This window comes from Globicephala melas, chromosome 15, assembly GCF_963455315.2.
Source record: "Globicephala melas chromosome 15, mGloMel1.2, whole genome shotgun sequence".
Lineage (NCBI taxonomy): Eukaryota > Metazoa > Chordata > Mammalia > Artiodactyla > Delphinidae > Globicephala > Globicephala melas.
This window is the reverse complement of record NC_083328.1, coordinates 16,670,056-16,692,899: the sequence shown is the minus strand read 5'-3', so window position 1 is coordinate 16,692,899 and position 22,844 is coordinate 16,670,056. Positions and strand designations below refer to the sequence as shown.

At 52.3% G+C, this 22,844-nt stretch overlaps 1 protein-coding gene, 1 long non-coding RNA gene and 1 pseudogene across 2 annotated transcripts in view; 2 read left to right on the top strand and 1 right to left on the bottom strand.

Moving 5' to 3' along the window:
• The window catches only part of LOC138842323 (uncharacterized), a 47,967-nt gene that overhangs the window by 22,919 nt on the left and 2,204 nt on the right, over nt 1-22,844 (bottom strand). The window lies entirely within an intron of this gene.
• SBK1 (SH3 domain binding kinase 1) overlaps nt 953-22,844 on the top strand; it is a 48,777-nt gene continuing 26,885 nt past the window's right edge. Inside the window, exon 1 of the mRNA XM_060284375.1 lies at nt 953-1,776. The gene's annotated coding sequence lies outside the window, so the exon portion shown is untranslated. The remainder of the gene's footprint in view (nt 1,777-22,844) is intronic.
• LOC115861051 (solute carrier family 35 member E1-like) lies at nt 1,620-21,654 on the top strand (annotated as a pseudogene).

Here is a 22,844-nt window from a genome sequence, read left to right as displayed (position 1 = left end):
ATGCACTACAAGCTGGTGCTGGGGAGAGGGGCGGGGGTGTGTGGGGGGGAGGGGCTGCTCCTAATTCACACACTGCCACCAGTTATACAAGCTTCAGCCCCAACAGCCTCCAGCTGTGACAGGCAAGCCCACCAACTCAGGAAGTGTCTGCCCTCTCCGTCGCTGTGAGTCCAGTGTCCAGCACAGTGCCTGGCATGTAGCTGGTGCTCAATAAACATTTTTCAGTTTTTTTGGGCTGCACCTCTCGGCTTGCGGGATCTTAGTTCCCCGACCAGGGATTGAACCCGGGCCTCGGCAGTGAAAGCGTGGCATCCTAACCACTGGACTGCCACGGAATTCCCAAACATTTTTCAAGCAAACAAATTCTACTCGGATTCTCCCACTCCCACCCTCTCCCCACTCTTCAATAGAATACACCATGCATATGGTCCATTTCTGGGTCCCACAGGGGCTGCGTGTGGTTCATTGTGGCGGGGCAGGGGGGTCCCACAGGAAGCCAGTGACAGAACTGGACCCAGACTTGGTGACGGTAATTGTTTGTTAAGGGAATGCAGAGGGGATCCAGGAGTGGATGTGTAAGTGACGGAGTCCTGGGGATGCTCCCTGCAACTCGGTGCCCTGCTCATGACAGGGACGATGCCCTGAGACCCCAGTCTCACGCGGCTCCCTGGAGAAGCGCGTGGTGGGTTCAGGTGGCCCCGGGCACTCTGACCAAGATCCAGATGCCGAGCGCTGCAGTCATTCTTGGGCAAGAGGTGGCATCTGAGGTCCCGTGGGAGGCAGAGCAGACTCAGGCGGGGGCGGAACTCAGGCGCTGCCTTCCCTCTGCTCCCTGCGGCCACCCGCCTACCGGCCTCCCAGCTCTGGCAGGGAAGGAGTTAACCTCCCGGCTTCTCAGCGTGAATGTGTAGCTATTAATACCCACAGCCAAGCCGGTCTGCGGAGCAGAGCCGCCACTGGAGTCGGAAGAGCCGGGGCAGAGGGAGCTCCAGTGGGAGCCAGCGCTGGAGCCTGGACTCCAGGGCCCAGAACTTTTCTCGGGGATAGCGAGGGCACTGTGCCAGCCTCACCTGGTCCTTGCCCACCTTCCAGCTTCAGGTCCCGGCTGTCCTTCCCGGAGGCCACCCGTGCCGTGCCACCCCCCCCAGCTGGGGAGAGCAAACTTTCTTAGGGAAACCACCGCCACTGCCGTGCTGGCTGGACGGCGGGGAGCAGACGGCCGGACAGACAGATGAACAGATGGACAGGACATCTGCAAACCTGTCCTCCTGGTCCTGCCTCTGACAGGCTGCAGCAGACTGGGCAGCTGAGGGGCCTCGGGCGCCACCAGGGGCAGCAAGGGGCCCTGCTGGACCTTTGTCCACCAGCCAGCTGCCTCTGAGTCCAGGCGACTGGAAGCTGCTTCCCGGGGCCCAACCCAGTGGCTGGAAGGTCTGTGGGTCAGGACAGCAGATCCCACCAGACAGAGCCCCAGGCTCTCCCACCCACCGAGGCGACGGGTAACCTGAGTGAAAAGGCACAGGTGGCAGGTGGGCAGGTGCAGGCGCGGGGTCCTGAAGCCAACAGGCTACTGACCCTGGAGCACGCTGGCTCGGGGACCCCTGCCCAGGCAAGGGACGATGCTGCTGAGGCCGCCACCAGCCACCCCTGCCCCGTCCTGGAGCTGCCTCCGGCCTGGCCCCTGGGCTGTGGAACAGAGGATGTGCCAGCCTTCTGCTTCGTCTGTTTCCACAGGGAGGAGGAGGAGGAACTGCTGGAAGAAGTCCCGCTGCAGAGGTCAGTGCCTGCGGTGGGCAGCGGGTGGGCAGGGTGAGGGCACAGGGCTCAGATGGGGCCCCTGGGGGCCTGGAAGTCCTGCTTCCGAGTTCCTCGTCTGTCCACTGCTTACCAGCCACCACCACCTCCCTGTGTCAGACTCTCAGATCTCCCACCTGGGTATCCCCACAGCCTCCTCCCTGTCTCTCCCATCCTGCCCCCACAGTGACCCTCCTGTCCTTTCCCATTGTGGTCATGTCCTCCCTGCTCAGAGCCCTCCATGGCTCCCAGCTCCCACACGATGAAGTCAACACTCAGCTGGGCATTCAAGGCCTGCGAGATCAGGCAAGCCCCACCCACCTCATCTCGCTCTGCTCTCCTGTATTTACCCCCAGTGAAACCCTGCCCAGACTTCCCTTTCCCTGGCTCCCCTCCTTCCAGGCCCGGCTGCAATACCTCCTCCTCCAGGAAGCCCTCCAAGAAGCCCCTGCCCCAACCCAAGCTGAAAGCCACCTTTCCTCCCTACACTGACACCTAATAGTGTTAGGTTTTCCTTGAATTAAAAAGTGGAAATGTCTGTGTGTGCATATGCATGCGTGTACGTGAGTTTGTGTATAAAAGAAAGGGAGGGAATGAAGGGGAATGAAGGTTTGTGTGTGTATGTGATTGGGTATCTGGGTGTGAGTATGTGGGATTGTGAGTATGTATACATGTCTGTGGCAGTGAGTGTGAGTTCTACGTACTTATTTGGGGGAGGGGGTGTGCACTGGGACTGGGTCGGGGGGTTCATGCCCTAGAGATCATTGTCTCTTTTGCCAGCTCTCCCTACCCCCACCTTCAGGAAAACCCAGGCTCCAGCCAAGTGCATTTCACAAGCTGTGACCGCAAGCTCTGGGAATAGATGGAACATCTGTAGGGGAGACAGGGGTCACCTCTCTCCAGCCCAGCCTGCCCACGCCTCCATCACTGCCTGAGTCAGCACTGCCCTGGGTGGCGAGAAGGGCAGGCTCAGGGCCAGCCCAGGTGTGCCCTCCGGGCCCCTAGTAGGAAGGCGAGGGTATGGGCTCCTGCAGCCTGGGACAGGTTCCTCCCTGAATCTCACTGGGTCGGTCATTTCCCTTCCGCGGATCTCTGTCTCCTCATCTGGGAAACGGTGGGCTGCTCCTTGCATGGTTGTCAGTTCATCATTCAGCAGCGACTGAGAACTCATAGTGCGCCAGGGCCCCAGCCCTCATGGGGTCCAGCCTGCTAGGAGAGACCCGAAAGCAAACCGATCAGTTTGGCAGAGCGATGGGCGCCTTGATGGGCGTGAGTGCACTGCACGCAGGGAGTGAGGCGGAGGGACTGACCACCTCTGCCCTCAGGAACCCTAGGAGCCCCTGCGGGTCTGTCCTCTGCCAAGTGGTGAGTGAAGTTAAGGAAAGGACATCCCAGGCAAGGGGTACGGCGAGAGCAAAGACTTGGTGATATGAAGAAGGAATTGTGTGGGCATGGTGGAGATGGGGCTGACAGGGTCTGCGGGGGCCAGATCACCAAGGGCCTTGACTGCTGAGCCAAGGACTTGATCTATAGGTGATGGAGCGAGCAGTGGGGAGGGCTTGAAGCAAAACGGGGCCAAGTTAGGTGACTCAATGAGGCCACAGGTGTGGAAGTGTTTCTCGAAATCCAAACCAATGGATTCCTGAGAGCAGCACTATTTTCACAGTAAGAGCTCAAAATGCTTGTTGAATGATTGGACGAATGGACGAATGAATGAATGAATGAATGAATATGATGTGGGGAGATGGGACATCAGAATCACTGAGCTGGTGGGCGCTGGCCCTTTAAGATCTGGAGAGGGGACACCGCCAGACTGGGCAGAGACAGTGACCACAGGTGCCAGGTGGTAAAGCTAAAAATACTGAGTGATGGTGGACACCCAGGCTGCAGGGGCCGGCAGTGCTAGCGGGGAGTGGGGGGGGAAGGCTCTGGAGTGTTTCTTTCCTACTGGAGGAGGGGCAGTGGGTAGTGAGGTCTGGTAGGGTCACCTTGTGGGTATAGAGGAGGCTGTTCCCCTCCCCCACTACTCTCAGACTTTCTCCAGCCCCTGGAAGGTGCCAGGTTTCACTCCCAATAGCTTCCATGTTTAGTAGCCCCAGGGCGTGCTAATTCTGAGGCATCCTGCTTCTCTGTGACTCTGGGGAAGTCATTTCCTCTCTTTGGGCCTCTGTAAAATTAAAGCATTGCTGGGGCGCTTTTAGGGACAGAGAAGCAAGGAGGGATGCAGGCAACCAGTTCACTCATGTGTGGATTCAGCAAATGTTCCCCGAGGCCTCCTGGGGACTAGATGCTGAGGCCACAGAGATGAACACAAACCAGGCACTTCCCTGGAGGAGCCCAGCAAGGATACACTGGAACAATTGCATGCAGCAGCAATGCGCTGTCATTGAGGTGTGAACGCAGTGCCCTCCGTGGGCTGATGCAAGAAATGGCCATACTGAGAACTCAACTGCATTTGGTGAAAATTTGTCAACAAAAGCATCACCCATCAGCCACCTCCACTTGATGCTTGGCGTGTGATGAAGGTGAGGCTCGCAGCCTTAATGAACAAGCCCTGGAACCGCACGCGCTTCACATGGTAGAGCCTCCTGTGCTGTTCACGCAAAGTCCAGAGGGGGCTGGGGTGTGGGGGACACTGCTCTACTCAGTCTTTCGGGGACCCAGGCTCCTCCCACCTTGTGATACTGTCATCACCCAGGGCCTCAGAATCCATCGCCGGATCCTCTGCTTCCACTGGCAGATGAAAAAGAAAGAGGGTGGAGATCACGTGGAAGGGTTTTCCGAGCCAAAGCTGCAAGTGGCCTACTTCACTTCTGCCCACACTCCATGGCCAAAGCAGCTAGTTGCAAGAGAAACTGGGAAACGTAGTCCTGCTGTGAAAATGATATATTTGGTGTACATGAAAGCGCCTGGCACACGAGAGGTACCCAGCATGTTCGTGCAGAATGCATTCATTCATTCTGCAGATTTCACTGAGCCCCCTCAGTGGACTGGACAGTAAAAACACCAGTCCTGCTCTCACTGGGCTTTGATCCAAGGGGGAGTCAAACAAAATACAAGTCCACAAACAAACTAATATGATCTTCCGTGTTCAAAACCCACTGTTAAGGAAATGACCACAGGGATGGTTGGGGGAGACACCCACTTGGCATAAGGAGGAGGGGAAGTAGGGACAATTCCTCTAAGACCTCAAGAATGAGAAGGAGCTGAGCAGAGTTGGAGGAGGAGCATTTCAGGCATGGAGAACAGAGAGTGCAAAGGCCCAGAGGCAGGTTAGAGTTTGGAGACTGTGAGAAAATGTCAGGTCATTGTGGCTAGAGGAGGGTGAGTGATGGGAAGAGTGATACGGGCGATGGGGAGAGTGACAAGGGTGACAGGGAGAGTGCCAAGGGCGATGGGGAGAGTGACACGGGCGACGGGGAGAGTGACATGGGCAATGGGGACAGACAGGAATGGCTAGAGCACGTAGGCCTTGTGGGCCATGGTGAGGAGGATGGATTTCATTCTGGATAAGATTGGGAAAGCTTTGGAGGCTTTTAAGTGGGGGAAGCTATATAGTTTGATTGACATCTTAAGTGATCACTTGGGCTGCTCTGGAGAAAATCCATGGCAGCCAGGCCAGAGTAGACACAGGAAACCGGGGTGGAGGTCACGGTGGTGATGGAGGGGGGCCATGGCGTTGGCCTGGACCATGATGGCCCTTGGAGACGGGGGGAATAGGTGCCTTCTAGATGTATTTGGGAGACAGAATTTGCTGATGGGTTAAAGGAAGAAGGGAAGCAAGGATGAATCTGAGGTTTCTGGGTTGGATAAGTGTGGAGATGATGGGAAGGTTCAAGAGAGGGAAGAGACGTGGTGGGAAACTCAAGAATTCGGCCATGGATGTTTTCAACCTAGAGACACATGAGATGCCCAAGTGAAGATGTCAAGTGAGGACTTGATACTAAGAGTCCGGAGCTCAAAGCTGTAGTTTTTGGGCGGGCGAGAGGATATCAGAGACTTCAGTGTGAAGATGGCATTGAAAGCCATGAGGTTGGGACTTCCCTGGTGGCGCAGCGGTTAAGAATCCGCCTGTCAATGCAGGGGACACGGGTTCGAGCCCTGGTCCGGGAAGATCCCACATGCCGCGGAGCAACTAAGCCCTTGCGCCACAACTACTGAGCCTGCGCTCTAGAGCCCGCGTGCCACAACTACTGAAACCCATACGCCTAGAGCTCGTGCTCCGCAACAAGAGAAGCCACTGCAATGAGAAGCCCGTGCACCGCAACTAGAGAGAGCCCACGCACAGCAACGAAGACCCAACGCAGCCAAAATTTAATTAATTAATTTAAAAAAAAAAGAAAACCATGAGGTCACAAGGAGAGAGAGGAGAGGAGAGGCCCCAGGATGGAGCCCTGAGGAACTCCACAATTTTGCGGTCACGTGGAGGAGACGCTAACAAGGGCGGAAGAGAAGTAAAGTAGGAGGGAAACCAGGAGCATGGGTAGTCATGGAAACCAAGAGACGAGTGTCTCAAGGAGGAGAGAGAGGTGGACAACTGGCTTCAGAAATGCCAAACAGCCAAGGAAAAGGAGGATAGATTCAGCAGCACAGAAGCTGAAAGTGACCCGGCTGAGAACATTTCATGGAGGGGTGGAGACAGGAGTAGGTGTGAGCAGAAACTTCCGGTTAAAGACGGTGGATCGAATACACACATCCAATTTCTCTGTGTCCTGAAACCCCATGAAAAAGAAGTGAGTGGGTTTTTTTTTTCTTTTCCTTTATGGTTCATTACAAGATATTGAATATATTGATAGTTCCCTGTGCTGTACAGCAGGACCTTGTTGTTGTTGTTTTTTTGGTTTTGTTTTTTACTGGTGTTTTTTGGCCACACCGTTCCCTGACCAGGGATCTAACCCGCACCCCCTGCAGTGGAAGCACAGAATTTTTTTTTTTTTTTTAAGATGTTGTGGGTAGGAGTTTATTAATTAACTAATTAATTTTTGCTGTGTTGCGTCTTCGTTTCTGTGCGAGGGCTTTCTCTAGTTGTGGCAAGCGGGGGCCACTCTTCATCGCGGTGCGCGGGCCTCTCACTGTCGCGGGCTCTCTTGTTGTGGAGCACAGGCTCCAGACGCGCAGGCTCAGTAGTTGTGGCTCACGGGCCTAGTTGCTCCGCGGCATGTGGGATCCTCCCGGACCAGGGCTCGAACCCGTGTCCCCTGCATTAGCAGGCGGATTCTCAACCACTGCGCCACCAGGGAAGCCCAAAGCACAGAATCTTAACCACTGGACCCGCAGGGACGTTCCAGGACTTTGTTGTTTGTCTCTTTTATATATAGTAGTTTGTATCGGTTAATCTCAAACTCCAAATTTATCCCTCCCCCACTTTCCCCTTTGGTAACCATAAGTTTGTTTTCTATGTCTGTCTGTTTCTGTTTTGCAAAAGTTCATTTGTACCGTATTTTAGATTCCACATATAAGTGATATCATCTGATATTTGTCTTTGTCTGGCTTACTTCACTTAGTGTGATAATCTCTAGGTCCATCCATGTAGCTGCAAATGGCATTATTTCATCCTTTTTATGGCTGAGTAATATTCCATTGTGTGTGTGTGTGTGTGTGTGTGTGTGTGTGTATAAATATAAAATTGTATATATACATTGTATTATATATATATATATCACATCTTTTTTATTATTATTTTTATTGAGGTAGAGTTGATTTACAATGCTGTGCCAGTCCCTGCTGTACAGCAAGGTGACTCAGTTTTACACATACATACATTCTTCTTTTAATATTGTTTTCCATTATGGTTTATCCCAGGAGGTTGGATATAGTTCCCTTTGCTATACAGTAGGACCTTGTTGTTTATCCATTCTAAATGTAATAGTTTTGTAGGTAGGTTCATTTGTGCCTTATTTTAGATTCCACATATAAGTGATATCATATGGTGTTTGTCTTTCTCTTTCTGACTTACTTCACTTAGTATAAAATCTCTAGGTCCATCCATGTTGCTGCAAATGGCATTATTTTTTCTTTTTTATGGCTGAGTAGTATTCCATTGCATATATGTACCACATCTTTATCCATTCATCTGTTGATGGACATGTAGGTTGTTTCTCTGTTTTGGCTATTGTGAATAGTGCTGCTATGAACATAGGGGTGCATATATACCACATCTTCTTTATTCATTCATCTGTCAGTGGACATTTAGGTAGCTTCCACGTCTTGGCTATTGTAAATAGTGCTACAGTAAACATTAGGGTGCATGTATCTTTTTGAATTCGAGTTTTCTCTGGATATATGCCCAGGAGTGAGATTGCAGCGTCATATGGTAACTCTTTTAGTTTTTTAAGGACCCTCCATACTGTTCTCCATAGTGGCTGCACCAATTTACATTCCCACCAACAGTGTAGGAGGGTTCCCTTTTCTCCACATGTGAGTGGGTTTTTAAGGTATATTTATTGCTCTTTTGTTGCTGCCATAACAAACTACCACAAACTTCGTTGTTTAAAACCAAATTTATCATCTTACTCACTATATGTCAAAAGTCCAACACAGGTCTCCCTGGGCTAAAATCAAGATGTTGACAGGGCTGCTCTTGGAAGCTCTTTCTGGAAGAACTTTCTGGAAGCTCTAGGGGAGAATCCATTCCCTTGTCTTTTCCAAGGTGCCGTTTTCCAGTTGGCCCCCTCCCTCCGGCATGGGAGCGTCTCTCTGGCCCTGCTTCTCTCATCACGTCTTTCTTGGACCACAGCTGGGAAAGGTTCTCTGCTTTTAATGCTGCATGCGATTAGCTTGGGCTCATCTGAGCAATCCAAGCTCATCTCCCTATCTCAGGGTCCTTAACCTTAATCACACCTGCAAAGTCCCTTTCTGCCACGTAAGGTAACATACTCCCAGGTTCCGGAGATTAGGACACAGACGTGTTGTGGGATTAGGTGGTCCATTATTCTGCCTGCCACAGCATGAATCAGCAAGAACTAATACATTGAAAAAGGAGACAATAGCAACACAGTTTTGGAATCTGGAAAGCAGAAGAACATAGTAAATGATGTAGCAGTCTGATGACATTGCACCTCAAGTGAACCCTAAATTGGGGGTGAGAAAGCCAAGGGGCACCACAGTTCCCCCACAAAACCCCAAAAGGCCCTGGTGTTAATGGACTAAGTACCGCCTGGAAGTGAGCGTAAAGCCGGGGCCAAACACAGGAGGATTGGTCTAAGAAGGGCTTTAATTCTCAGATTTCTTTCTCTGCTCAGCACCACTGGGCAGCTGCCTCTCCCCCACCCTGACAAAGACCGAAGGCTTATTCTCCAGAGAGGATAAAACACAAGAGTCTCTGAGCCAGAGGACAGGGCACCGTGAGGATGAGGGGAGAGTTCTACACCCTACTGGCGGGATTATTTGAATATTGCATCCTGAATGTGGGGAGCTCTGCCCCGCCCCCATCACCTGGGGCCTCCTTCCCCATCTCAGCTCCCAGAATAGTGAAGTCCAGCCTAAACTCTCCAGGCAGGACACTGCAGATTTATTCCCTTCAATCTCTGAATATATTAACGATTGGTATTTTTTTCTTGCTCTTCTCTTGTTTCCTGTTTTAGTTTTCTTCTCTCTGTGCATAGTTTCTGTTTCCTCCAGATTTTTTTTCTGTTAAGATTAGTTCTGTCTACTACTGAGTCCGTGTGGGTTTAGTTGCCTTGCATCATGTGGGATCTTAGTTCCCCGACCAAGGATCGAACCCGTGTCCCCTGCATTGGAAGGCAGATTCTTTTTTTTTTTTTTGCGGTACGCGGGCCTCTCACTGCCGCGGCCCCTCCCGCCGCGGAGCACAGGCGCCGGACGCACAGGCCCAGCGGCCACGGCCCATGGGCCCAGCCGCTCCGCGGCATGCGGAACCCTCCCAGACGGGGGCACGAACCCGCGTCCCCTGCATCGGCAGGCGGACCCCCGACCACTGTGCCACCAGGGAAGCCCTGGAAGGCAGATTCTTAACCACTGGACCGCCAGTGTCAGACTCTCCAAGAAAAGGATACCTAAAAAGGTTGGCATCAGGGATTTCCCAATGAAACAACCCAATGCGAATTCTCTATATTGACCCCCTGAGTCAGCCAAGCCCCCTACCCATAGCATAGAGCTTCTCAGCAGCTTGCTTGCATAAGTTGTATTTTTATATTCTTTAATCAAGGCATAATTACTGTGAAATGCAAAGGTCTTAAGTGGCCAGCTTAATGAGTTTTGACAAATGTATACACCTGTGTAACCCACACCTCAAGCAAGATACTACCATGTGAGGTAACATTCAGGCTTTCATCATGCCCCAGTCAATACCCAACACACACAGAGGCAACTACTATTCTATCAGCTCTTTAACTCTCTTAAATATGAGCAGATAACCAGGGACCATCAACATTTGCGAAAAACCTCTAATATGAGAGTCAGAGCAAAAACAAACAGAAAAACAGAATTTAGAGGAAACAGAATATGCAGGGAAAAGAAAACTTAAAAGCAAAACTATAATTACTATATTCAGAGATTTAGGAAAATATATTGCAACTATGAAACAAAAACTAGATGCTATTTTGAAAGGGAAAAAACCTCTGAGGACGAACAAAACAAAACAAAAAAGTTCTTAAAAATTAAGAATATCATAGCAGTGGGAGTTTGGAGTTAGCAGATGCAAACTAGTATACATAGAATGGATAAAAAACAGGTCCTACTATATAACACAGGGAACTATGTTCAATATCCTGTGATAAACCATAATGGAAAAGAATATGAAACAGAATATGTGTGTGTGTGTGTGTGTGTGTGTATATATGCTGAATCACTTTGCTATACAGCAGAAATTCACACAACATTGTAAATCAACTATACTTCAATTAAAAAAAAAAGAATATCATAGCAGAAATGGAAAATTTATTTAATAAAGTTAGGGGTCAGCAAACTACAGCCTTCGTGCCAAATCCAGCCTGTCACCTGCTTTAAAAAAAAAAAAATTTTATTTATTTATTTTTGGCTGTGTCAGGTCTTAGTTGCAGCCCGCAGGATGTTTTGTTGCAGCGTATGGGCTCTTCGCTTCATTGCAGCCTGTGCACTTCTCTCTAGTTGTGGTGCACGGACTCCAGAGCACGCAAGCTCAGTAGTTGCGGCCCGTGGGCTTAGCTGCCCCTCAGCATATGGGATCTTAGTTCCCCGACCAAGGATCGAACCCATGTCCCCTGCATTGGAAGGCAGATTCTTAACCACTGGACCACCAGGAAAGTCTCCTGTCACCTGTTTTTTAAATAAAGTTTTATTTGAACACAGCTACACCATTTGTTTATGTACTGCCTATGGCTGCTTTCACATTGGTGGAGTCAAGTAGTTGTTACAGAGACCCTAAGGCCCATAAAGCCTCAAATATTTACCATTGAGCCCTTTATAGGAAAAGTTTCCTGACCCCCGGAGTTAAAAGATAAAGTTGAGGAAATTTTCCAAAAAGTAAAGCAGAAAGGTAATGATACGTATCTGTTTGGATCCTCCAGTAAACAGATGGTGAGCTGAGTTAGCAGTGTAAGAAGTCCTGGGGGGCTAATGCCTGTGAAAAATAAAGGAGGAGGAATCAGGTTTAGGCAGGAAGACTTTCAGACTGTGACGTAGATCTGACATCTGTGAAATGAAGGAGGAAAGGAAATAAATCTGGGAAGAGAGAGCCTGACTTTTGGTCAAGAAAGTCTTGACCAACCCAGTGGGGGCTGCAGAGCAAAGACTGTCCATTGGAGGAGCCCCACACTGGGCAGAAAGGGTCAGGTCCTGGTGTCCCCGCTGTGCTCAGTCATTCGCTGGGCTGCCCAAGAAGACCTTGGTCTTGACTCAAAGGCTGTGGTAGGTCTCAAAGGCACTGTAGTTGGAGGCTGTCAACCAACTGCACTCTTCACAGCTGAGTAACAAGTTCTTTCTTGAAGGGAGAACCCAGTGGGGCACCTGCATGGCTGCCACACATGGAAAATAGGAAAGAAAGAGTAAGAAAGAGGACCAGTGCAAGAATCTGACACCTTAACAAAGGAGTTCCAGAAAGAGAAGAGAGAAAACAGAGAAGAGGAAATAAGTCGATGAAATATTTCTCAGAATGGAAGGACCTGAGTTTTCAGATCAGAAGGGCTCACTGAGGACTTCCCTGGTGGTGCAGTGGTTAAGAATCCGCCTGCCAATGCAGGGGACACGGGTTTGAGCCCCGGTCCAGGAGGATCCCACATGCCGCGGAGCGGCTAGGCCCGTGAGCCATGACCTCTGAGCCTGCGCGTCCAGAGCCTGTGCTCCGTAACGGGAGAGGCCACAGCAGTGAGAGGCCCACGTACCGCAAAAAAGAAAAGAAAAAAAAAAAAAAAAGATGCACCAAACCTGATAGAAAAGAATCCCAGAAGATCACCATGGCAACAGCAATAGGATTTGCTATAATGGGATTCATTGGCTTTTTTGTGAAATTGATCCATATTCCTATTAATAACATCATTGTTGGTGGCTGAGTACCTTTTTAGAAAAGTGTTTTTCCATCTTGGGGATTGGTGAACAAATGAGGATTTGAGACGCTCATGGAGTGAAAATTTCCCTATATGTTTTGTGTTTTTCTTTCATTTTTTTTCTTCCAAGATGTTTTCTATTTGTAAATTAAAATAATTTAAAAAAAAAAAATCCGCCTGCCAATGCAGGGACATGGGTTCGATCCCTGTGCCGGGAAGATCCCACATGCCATGAAGCAACTAAGCCCGTGCGCCACAACTACTGAGCCCGCGCGCCTAGAGCCCGTGCTCCACAACAAGAGAGGCCACCGCAATGAGAAGCCCGCGCACTGCAACGCAGAGTAGTCCCTGCTGGCTGCAACTAGAGAAAGCCCGCACACAGCAGCGAAGACCCAACACAGCCAAACATAAATAAATAAAATAAATAAACTTATTAACAACAGCAAGAAAGGAAATGGATGGAGATGTGTGGTGGAGGAGACACCAGAGCCCGCGAGCTGGGGGGACAATCCTGGAGAAAGGAGGAGGGGGAAGGGAGGGGGGGATGTCCTGAAGAATCCAGGGCCCAAGGGAGGGGTTGGCCTCAGAAGGAGAAGGGCCACCCCCCACTGAAGCCTTTGGAAGAAGTGAGGAGCTCGGAGCTCGGTGGGTTTGTGCTTTGATGGTGGGAGCCAATGCAACTGCATCTGGTCCATCTGTTTTCTCAATGAAGTGGCAGCCACGGTTTGAGGAGCGAGGAGAAGGTGGGAAGACCTTGCCATTCAGAGTGGGGTGCATGGACCAGCAGCAACAGCACCCCCTGGGGGCTGGTTAGATGTGCAGAATCTCAGGCCTCACCAAGATCCCTAGGAGATGCACAAGCAAATTAAAGTTTGAGAATCACTGCTCAGAGAGAGTGGGGAAAAGCAACTGACAGGCATACTTGGGTTGTAGGGCGGCAGCAGTGAGTGCCGCTTTGAGACCATGAAGGGAAACTCCCAGCCAGGTGTGGGACCCTCAGACCAGTGCTAGCTTGTGCAGTTGCAGGCAGAGAGCAGGTGATAGCTGGCATTTTTCCAGGCAGGTACTTCAACAGGAAAGTTGGGCCCAGCAGTGGGGAGTGGTTTCCAGGGAGCGGCCATGGTGAGGGTGTGCGGAGCCCAAACAAGGCACCGTGGACAGTCGTGGCAGAAGGAGACTGATGGGCAGTGAGAAAGTGATGGGGAGAGTGGGCTGGTGGCCTCGATGAGATCAAAGAGCTGTTGTTTCTGGGTACCAGATGAAGACGATGGAAGGGGGAAACAGAGGGAGATGATCAAAACAGATCTCAGAGTGGGTGGGGTTGGGATAATTACAAGGCTTGGGTGTGAGCCTCAGAGGCTGAAGGAAGCAGAGAGGGTTAAGGTGGCAGAAAAGGCCAGAGAACGGAGACGCGTGCTGCAGGCTGCCTGACATCTCCTCTGTCCTCCCCTCTAATGATGGTGGTGTGGCCTACGCATCAGGACTTTTGAAAGTTCCCCAGTAGATTATAATGTGCAGCAGAGTTTGAGAACCACGGGTGTGGTCAAGGAGACCCAGGCTCTGACAGAAAGAGACACAGAGGAGCAACCAGAAAGTTCCTTGGGGCTTGCGTTGCAAGTGGAGCCTGACCAGGGAAAGGGGCAGTTGGGTAGGGGCCGCATGTCCTGGGTTGTAGATGAGGAAATGGAGATGTCGTGGTCTTCCCCTGGAGAACCAGATAGTAAATATGTGTGTGAGACAGAGACCGAGAGATCGGACCGAGCAAGGCCAGCGCCCCGTTAGCCCGTCTTCTGTCCTGCACTGTTGCAGACTGGCCGCTAGAGGGAGCGCCGCGCCCGCACATTGCGGGACGGCCCAGCAGGTTCCAGTGGTGAGGCTTCGGCCTCTTTTTCGGGCAGTTTCTGTGTTCAAAGTTCAGATTCTGCAGCCACGTACCCCTGGGTTTCACTCCAGGTCCCACTACTTCCAGGCTCTGTGATCTTGGCCAGTTACGCGACCACTCTGTGACCCAGTTTCGTCCGCGGTACAGTGGGCACAGCGTTAGTTCTAAGCTGAGATGGTTCAAAGGATGAATGAGGTCATGCGGGTGAAGCGCTGAGCCACACTGGGGAATGGCTAACACGACCTGACAGTGGAGGAAGGTTTGCCCCCGCCTCTGTATCTCTCTGCTTCTCCTGCAGCCCCTCAGCCCTGCCCAGCCCAGATCCAGGGTGAGAAACGAAGTGGGAGGAAGCAGAGGCTGGGTTGGGGGTGGCCTCTAGGCCAGGGACATGCCTGGGCTCCTCCCTTTCCTGCTCAGTCTTGCTGATTCTTTTGTTTTGCAGCAAACCTCACCCTGTGGCTCCTTCCTGGCCACGGTCTCTCCTTCTTACCCCAGACCTTCCCCTGCTCCTCCAGGTGCCCAGGGAAGCAGCAGCTGCCCTTGCCTGGCAACCACATCATCCCTGGACCCACGGGAGGCCTGGTGCCCAAGGGCTCAGCATGGGTGCTCCATCCCAGCCATTCTCCTCACTGCCCCCGCTCCTTACTGGCTCCTGCCCAAACCAACCAAGAGCTGACCTGTGAGGCCACACCCCAGGGGATGTCTGCATTTCCAGGTTTGCCAAGACCCCCGGTGTGGAGGTTGCAGTGGGTAAAAGGCCCACAGAAGCAGTCCCTCTGTCCTATCCTTGGTCCCACAGAGGGGTATAGCCTGGCTGACATTTTTAAAATGATTTGCCAATATTTTAAAAATCAGGGCATTACACCTTAGGATGCAGATTTCCAACTTCTCCTGAATGATTGGAAGCTCTGCAAACCTGAGTTCACGTTCCCACATGACAGCAGTGGGGCCACAGGGGAGGGGAGGCCGCCACTCAGGTGGGCCAGGGCTCTCCGGCTCACCACGGTCCCCACCTAGGCCATGCACCCCATTCACAGTCCCTCCCTGGCTCCCGTGAGCATCTCAGTCTGCGACCCCAAGAAGGGGGAACTGTGCCTAAGAGGGTTCATGTAACGTGTCATTGTTGTAGCCACTGGCCCAAGGCAGGCAGAAATGCAGAGGTAGAGGGGGTGGGGGCCCCGGAAATGAGAGCAGACCCTCAGGGGCAAGGAATCTTGGGGGGCAGAGAGCTGCTTAGTGTCCTCAGCTGTTCGTGGAATTTCATGGTCCAGGGGCCAAGGGCACTCTACACACACACACACACACACACACACACACACACACACACACACACAGCCCATCCCATTGGCCAATCGGCCAGCAGATCCTGCCACTTCTCACCACCTCTGTTCCTACTGCCTGGTCTGTTGCTATCTTCTCTTGCCTGGCTGGGTACAGGAGCCTCCTCACTTCCATTCCCCCACAGTCTGTCTTCCCCACAGCAGCCAAAGGGAGCCTGTTAAAACCTACAACCCACCTCCTGCCTCCTCTGCTCAAAACCCTCCAAGGACTCCCACCCCGCTCAGAGTCAAAGGCAAAGGCTTACAGTTGTCCTGAACAAACTTTCCCCGTCACCTCTCGTCTCCTCCCTTGCTCCATCAGCCTCCTCGTTGTTCCTGAGCATCCCAAGCACACACTCTGGCCTCAGGGCCTTTGCACTGGCTGTTTCCTCTGCCCGGCCCACTGTACCTGCCCGCCTTCCTCCACATCTGCATGGCTCCCTCCCTCCTTCACCTCCTTCAAGTTTCTGCTCAAATGTAACCGTCTCTGTGAGGACCTTCCTGTATGCCCTGTCCCCTCCCTGCTTTACTTCTTCCCTCCCACTAATTCCTTGAAGCATAATCGTTTACTCATGTACCCTGTTTTTTGTCTTCTCCCCTCACTACAATGGACAACGGCAGGGATTTTTCTAGGTTTTTTTCATTGCAAATGGTGCTTGGCATGAAGGAGGCATGCAATAATATTGGGCTGGCCAAAAATGTCGTTCGGGTTTTCATAACATCTTAGGGAAGAACCCAAACAAACTTTTTGGCCAACCCAATATTTTGCAAGTGAGTGAATGCATGAACAAATATGTGAAGTGAGGGCAGTAACGGTACCAAGTAAGCAGAGTGTCTGTGAGGACTCAGTCAGTGTGCAGCATTCAGGGCCCCACACTTGGGCTGTAGTGCTCTGTGGTTGGCATCTTGCACTTTTTTTCATTTTTTGGCTGCGCTGCGTGGCTTGTGGGATCTTAGTTCCTCAACCAGGGATCAAACCCTCGCCCTCAGCAGTGAAAACACAGCGTCCTAACCACTGGACTGCCAGGGACTTCCCAGCATCTTGCAATTCTTAATCATTTCATCTTTGAAGTGTAATGAAGTCTGATTAACAACGGCGCATGCACTGTGAATCCCACCTCCCTTCCCACATCCCCTGGGTATGTCTTGGCCACCCACTCCTTGCCCCCAGCCAGTCAAGGCTGCTATCCTTCGTCTGGCAGCGGCCTGGGTGCAGGAGGGTTCCATGTCAGGTGTGCATCAAGGTGGCCCCAGGCACCCATGAGGGCCTGCACTGGCCCCAGGAGTATCCCTGTGCCCAAGGCAGCATGACATTAATGGCAGGCGGAGAGAGAGGCTTGGGTAGGAAGGAAGAGCTTCTCTTCTGCTTTCTGAACAAGAAGCCCCACATTCTGTAGCTGGCCCTGGTGTCAAGGACACACACCTCACACGTGTACCTGCTCCAGCCACGGGTGCTGTTGTTGTTACTCAAGACCCCATGATTAGAGGGAAACAGAGCCCAGCAGGGGAAAGCCCCCAGGCTCCTGGGCCAGCTGCTGGCCTCCCAGGGGACCGGCTTGGAAGAGAACATTCCCCTGCCACCCACCACCTGCCTCGCATCCACTCTGTGAGCGGTGGGCTGAGGATGCGCCAGGGCACACCCCTCCCTCCTGGCCGCCGTTGCCACATCTGTGAGCTGGGACTGAGAGCACTGCAGGTTTCCCGCTGGCAACGACAGCGAGTGCTTTGCCAGCTTAAACCTGGGGGAACGTGAGGGCGGTGGTCACGGTTCCCAGGGATTGTCGTGGCTGCTTTGCAGGGTCCCTGGGTCAGGGCTTATTTCCTGCCTCCATCCCCCAAAAGTTCAAAGGGTGATATAGCTTTAAGCCCTGAGTGGTGGGTGACAGGCAGTCAGGTCTCCATGGTGACCTCAACCCAAGCATCCCAGAGCATATGTGGCCTTGGTGAGGGCACTGCACCCTGATGGTAACTTCAGGCCAGACCCTGGGGGTGGCTGCTGACCCCGATGGTCTCAATAGTGGCCTCAGAGCCCCACGGTGGCTGCAGACCTGGTGACGGCGGGGAGGTGCCAGGCACTTTATCCCCCCTCCCTCCGGTCCTGCCTAAGCCTCCATCTCTCCTCCGCAGCCACTAGGATTTGAGCCATTCTCCAGGATCCACTTAATTAGCTGAGCTCACTAACTCCCACAGGCTTCTCCTCGCCACCTAATTAACTAACTTAATTAGGGCTTGCAGGCCCGGTTCCACCTGGCCCCCTCCGACTGCACCCTGCCCACGTCCTCCAGGCCCCTGGCTCAGCCAGGCCTCCACCGGGCTGCGAACGGATGGGGGTGGCGCTCGGTCCCTCCAGCGCCCAGGCCTCCACCCTGTGTCCCTCCCTCCAGTCCGGGGTCCCAGCGCAGAGCCCCTCCCGGGCAGAAGCTCATGGGCAAAGGAGTGGAAACCGAGAGAGGGAGGTGGGTAGGGAGAGGGATGGAACTGAGACAGCGGGAGCAGGTGAGAGGAGGCGAGGTTAGTGGGGCTGGATGGGCTGGGCACCGGAGCAGTTCGGGGCCTGGTCTCCGGAGCCTGCCTGGGTTCAGGCCCAGCCAGTGTGTCCACCTCTGCAGCTTCTCACCTCCATGTCTCAGGTACAAAATGAGAGCACGCCCACACCGTAACGTTGTTGTGAAATTTAAACGAGTTCACCTGTGTCAAATGCTTAAAACCTGGCACCAATCTGTGTTCGTCAAATAAGCGGGTGGTGTGGGCAAAGGCTCCCTGCGGAGGAGGGGCTGGAGGAGGGGAGGGGAGGGTGCTGCCCGTAGGTGTCAGGGAGACACCCCCCACCCCCACCCAGGCCAGCAGTAGAGTGGGCCTGGGAACTGCAACCAGAGGCTGCCAACTGGGAGGGACCCTTGACCTGGGAGAGGTTAAAGGGACAAGTAGCAAGAAGGGCACAGGACAGAGCATCCTGTTCCTACTCCAGCGGGTGGGAGAGGCTGGCCTTGCTCGTGCAGGACCCCCATGCTCTGTGCCCTAGTTTCCCCATCTGGGGGAAGGTCTAGCCTTGTGGAAGCACCTGGCACATCCTAGTTGCCTCATAAATGTCTAGAGCCTCATACCTGAGAAGCGAGGTGACCTGAAAAGGTGTTCAACGGCCTTCACCTCCCCCGGGACCAAAGTAAAGAAAGTGGGCTGCACTAGCAGCAGGCGGGATGCAGGTTAGACAGGAGGTGGGGCTTCCAGGTTGAGGAGTACAAGATCCCAAATGCGGGAAGGAGAAAAGTTGTGTCTGAGCTGCTGAGCGGGCTCCGGGGGAGAGATGGCCGATCAGCAGGGAGCAGGAAGGAGTGAGATGGGGCCTGGGACTACTTAGCTCACAATTTGACGTTTACTGGTGTGATTGGTATAGGGTCTCCCCCACTAGACTGGAGGCTCCTGAAGGCAAGGATTGTCTGTTTAGCCCACCCTTTTATCCTGGTGCCCTTACACAGCAGGTGCCAGTGAATAAATGGGAATGCGTGAATGCACGCCTGCGTGCCTTGGCCAGGAACACAGAGGTTCCTGATGCTTAGAGGGAAAGGGGCCCCACGTGGCAGCCCAGGCATCCACCCTGCCTGCTCAGCTATGATCCCCCCAGCTCTTCACGCGGCCCCAAGAACAACCAGCCTAAGGCGGCAGGAGCTGGGCTCCAAGGATTCCAAACTCCTGCCCCTGGACACACTGAGCTCCTCTGAGAATCTCTTCAGACAACCTGGGATGCGGAGGAAATAGTGATTATGGGGGACAGAGGGGAGAACCTTTCATTTACTCCTGCATTCTTAAACACTTTAGAAACCCCCATTTACACATAGTGCAAAGAGCTTGGGGTTGTAAGTGACAGAGACCCAATTCAAACTGACGTAAGCACAAAAGGGATTTTTGGGTTACACGACTGAAAAGTCCAGGGTCTTCAGGTATGGCTAGATCCAGGGGCTCAAATGATGACACTGGGATTCTGATGCTCTCCATCTCTTGGCTCTGCTCTCTGCTAGGTCAGCTTCTTCCTCTGGGAGGTTCTCCCTCGTGGGAGCAATTCCAGGCTTATATCCCACCCTCTTCCGGGGCAATGGAAAGAGAGTTCTATTGTATCAGCCTGGCATGGGGCACAGACACGTCTCAGAAACAATCAGTGTTTCTGGCCAGGGGACTGGTATATGCTGATTGGCGGGAGCTGGGTCACAAGCCCACCCCTAGAGCTGAACAGGTGAGCCCCACTTTCAGAAGCCCTAATGAGTAGGGAAGGGTATGTCAAGGAATGTGAGTGCCCAAAGGAAAACTGGGGTTCTGTTGCTAAAAATGGGGGACAGATGATGCTGTGTAACAGAATTCCACTCTACTTGGAATAGATGGGCATCAAGCCACCCCCAGGGCCCTGTTCGAAGGGCTGGTTATTTGTGGCAGACACTGTCCGTTTCCCGCCCGGATCTCCCTGGGCCCCTTCCCAACTTCTATTTGCCAGTATCCTGGCCCCTCTTCCTGAGGGCCTTCCCTGTTTCAGCCTGCTCTGCCCACATCCACAGGGGCCTGCGCCCCTGCCCAGCAGCTCTCACCAGCGACTGACAGGAGCTGGGATATCATACATGTTCAGTGTATGGCCGTGCATGTTCTATACTGTCTCTGAGAGTGCCCCAGTGTGTTCACCTCCAGTTGCCTGCAGTGGTGATTTGTCACGGCCTTCCTGTCTCTTTCCTCTACCCCCCTACCTGGGATCACCTGCCAAAAAAACCCCACAGGATATCGAATCCCTCTCTCAGGGTCTGTTTCTGGGAAACCCAAACTAGGACATCATTAAAGCCAGCCCTCCAGGGATGTGTACAAGACAGCACTTTCTTCCTTTCAAATGTCTATTACATTCCTGGGCTGGCTTTGGTGACCCATCCCTGAGGAAGGAACAGAGACTGACAAGGCTCTGAGTAGCCTCTGTTCTGAAGATGCTCCCAGGTCCCCTGCAGTAAGCATGGTGGGGGAGGGGCAAAGACCTATCAGATCCTCACTCCACTATGTCCCAGAGAAACAGCCACATCCATCCCTAAGGAACACAGGCGTTCAGATCCGCCATGAGCAGTAGGTACAGGTGGCAGGGGGCCAGGGAGCCAAATGTACTACTCATTCCCGTGCTCCTCAGAGAGCGAGAGATGAGATCATTTCAGATAGTTCTTAGACCTGGCTTTAGAAAGCAGAGTCACACAGTGAAAAAATTATTTTTTCCTCTCTTTTTTCAAGATCCCATTTAAAAACGCTCCCACTAATTTTTAATTATTTTGAAAAAAACGTTTAAAAAAATAGAGAAAAGTGTAACCCTGTGCACATCCACAACTAGAATCAATGTTAACATTTTATCATATTTGTGTCAGATGTTTTCAATAAAAAAATAATAAAACATGACAGGTAAAGGTGAATTCCCGTGATCTGTCCCCGCCCCAGTCCCATTTCCTGGACTCCATCCCCAAGGGCAACCACAGTTAGTCTTCTCAAATCAGTTGGCACGCTTTCAGCAGCAAAGGGACAGAATTCCCTTCAAAGCAGCTCCAAGTACAACTCAGCAGCTCTGAGGTGTCACAAAGAAGAGGGTTCTTTCCTCTCTGCACTACCATCACTCTGCACTTCCCATCATCAGTGGCATCCTGCTGGCCGTGGACATAGAGTTGTATTTCGACCCGGGAGGTGGAGAGCCCGTCAGGACTCTTGCTAGAACACTGTGTTTCTCACTTCAGAATATTTTCTCTAAAAAGGTGTTGAGAGATTCAAAGATCCATGGCCCCCAGCTGCCATACAGCTGGGGCTGCCCCACTGTCTGCTTTCTGGTCCATTGTGGGTTCAGGTGGATTCTTGGTCTTCCTTACCATCTATAGCTTGACCTGTGTCTCCCAGCGGCCCTGAATGCTCCCGCTCCTGGCTGTGGGCAGCTTCTGTACCTTTGCCCCAAATGGCATTGTCTCCAGCATCCTAAGCCTGATCAGCTCTCTGAGCTACTCAGTCACCAATGCCACCAGGGCCCCTGATCATGCTGCATGAGCCAGTCGCCAGCAGCAATGTCCTGGGCATGACGGTGGCCCTCCGGGGGAGGAAATTATTCCTGTACGAGACCATCATAATGCAGACCAACAAGCCAGGAACGTCTTCTCCCAGTCATGACTGGGGCCAGATGCAATAAGGACCATCATAGAACATAGAGTACACTGGGGAAAACCCCCAAAGGCCATCATTGTTCATTGATGGAGATGATCAACGCGGCCAAGACAAGGTCTCAATAGAGCCCTTTCAGTACAGCTGGTAGAGGTACCCAAACCCATATAGTTTGAAACATTATGTAGTTTCTAGAGGACAGGGACTCTCAATTCCTTCCCTGTTTCCCCCAACAGTAACAGAAATTTCTGACACATCAATGAATAGAAAATGCAGCCAAGGGAAAAATGCAAAATCATCAAAAGTCCTGTGGTTCCAGGTCTCACATGCTTCCCTGTGCAGGGAGCAGCAACTCACTGTCCAAGACCATGAGGACATGTCAGCATTGGAGACGGGTGTGGGCAGAGGAAATCTCAGTGGAGGTCTCTGTTTTCCAGTGTTCCTCCCGTGTTGCTAGGGAGGTGACAGTTAAGTTTTACGTTTGTGTCCTGCTATCCAAGTGACACCCATCAAAACCCTCTCTTGCAAAGGCAGCATTTGCTGTGGGTGCAAAATTTGAGCTGGCCAGAGTGGCTTATCTCTGGGTGTCAAGGAAAAAGGGCTGCAGCATTACACACAGCTGTTTTAGTTCCTCTCTTCGCATACATTGTATTGGTTCAGTCCTCCAGGAAGTGGGCCAAGACGGGGTCAGATATGCAAGAGATTTATTGGGGAAAATGCTTGGGCGGGAACGTAGGGAAGGAGCCAGAGGAGGCTGGGAGAACTGTCAGACTGAAATAGATCCAATATTTGGAAAAGGGAAAGCAAGGAAGGAAGGTGGGATAGGGAGAGTCTTAGATTGCAGTGCAATGTTAAGAAAGTTCCGACAAATCCAATGGAGAGTCCTTGATCTCAAGTTGCCCATCAGAGAAGCCCTGTATCTCCCAGGAACTGGGCGCTTTAGAGTCTCTGCTGCGCTCAGTCTTTGGCTGGGATGGGCTGGAGGGAAGCAAAGGAGCCTTCTCTGTGAACCCTGCAGACTCCACAGCTGCTGCCCTCAGAGTCACCATCCCTGCAGTCAGAGATCTGGGTGGTGCATTCTCAGGGCTGCCACATCCCACCCCTTGTGCCACATGGCTCTTCTGTGGATGTCATGAGCCTCTCTTTCTAAGGGGAAAATTTGAAGAGGGAGATCAGTGGAACCAACTACAGCTCCCCTCCCTTCTGCTGCACTTGATC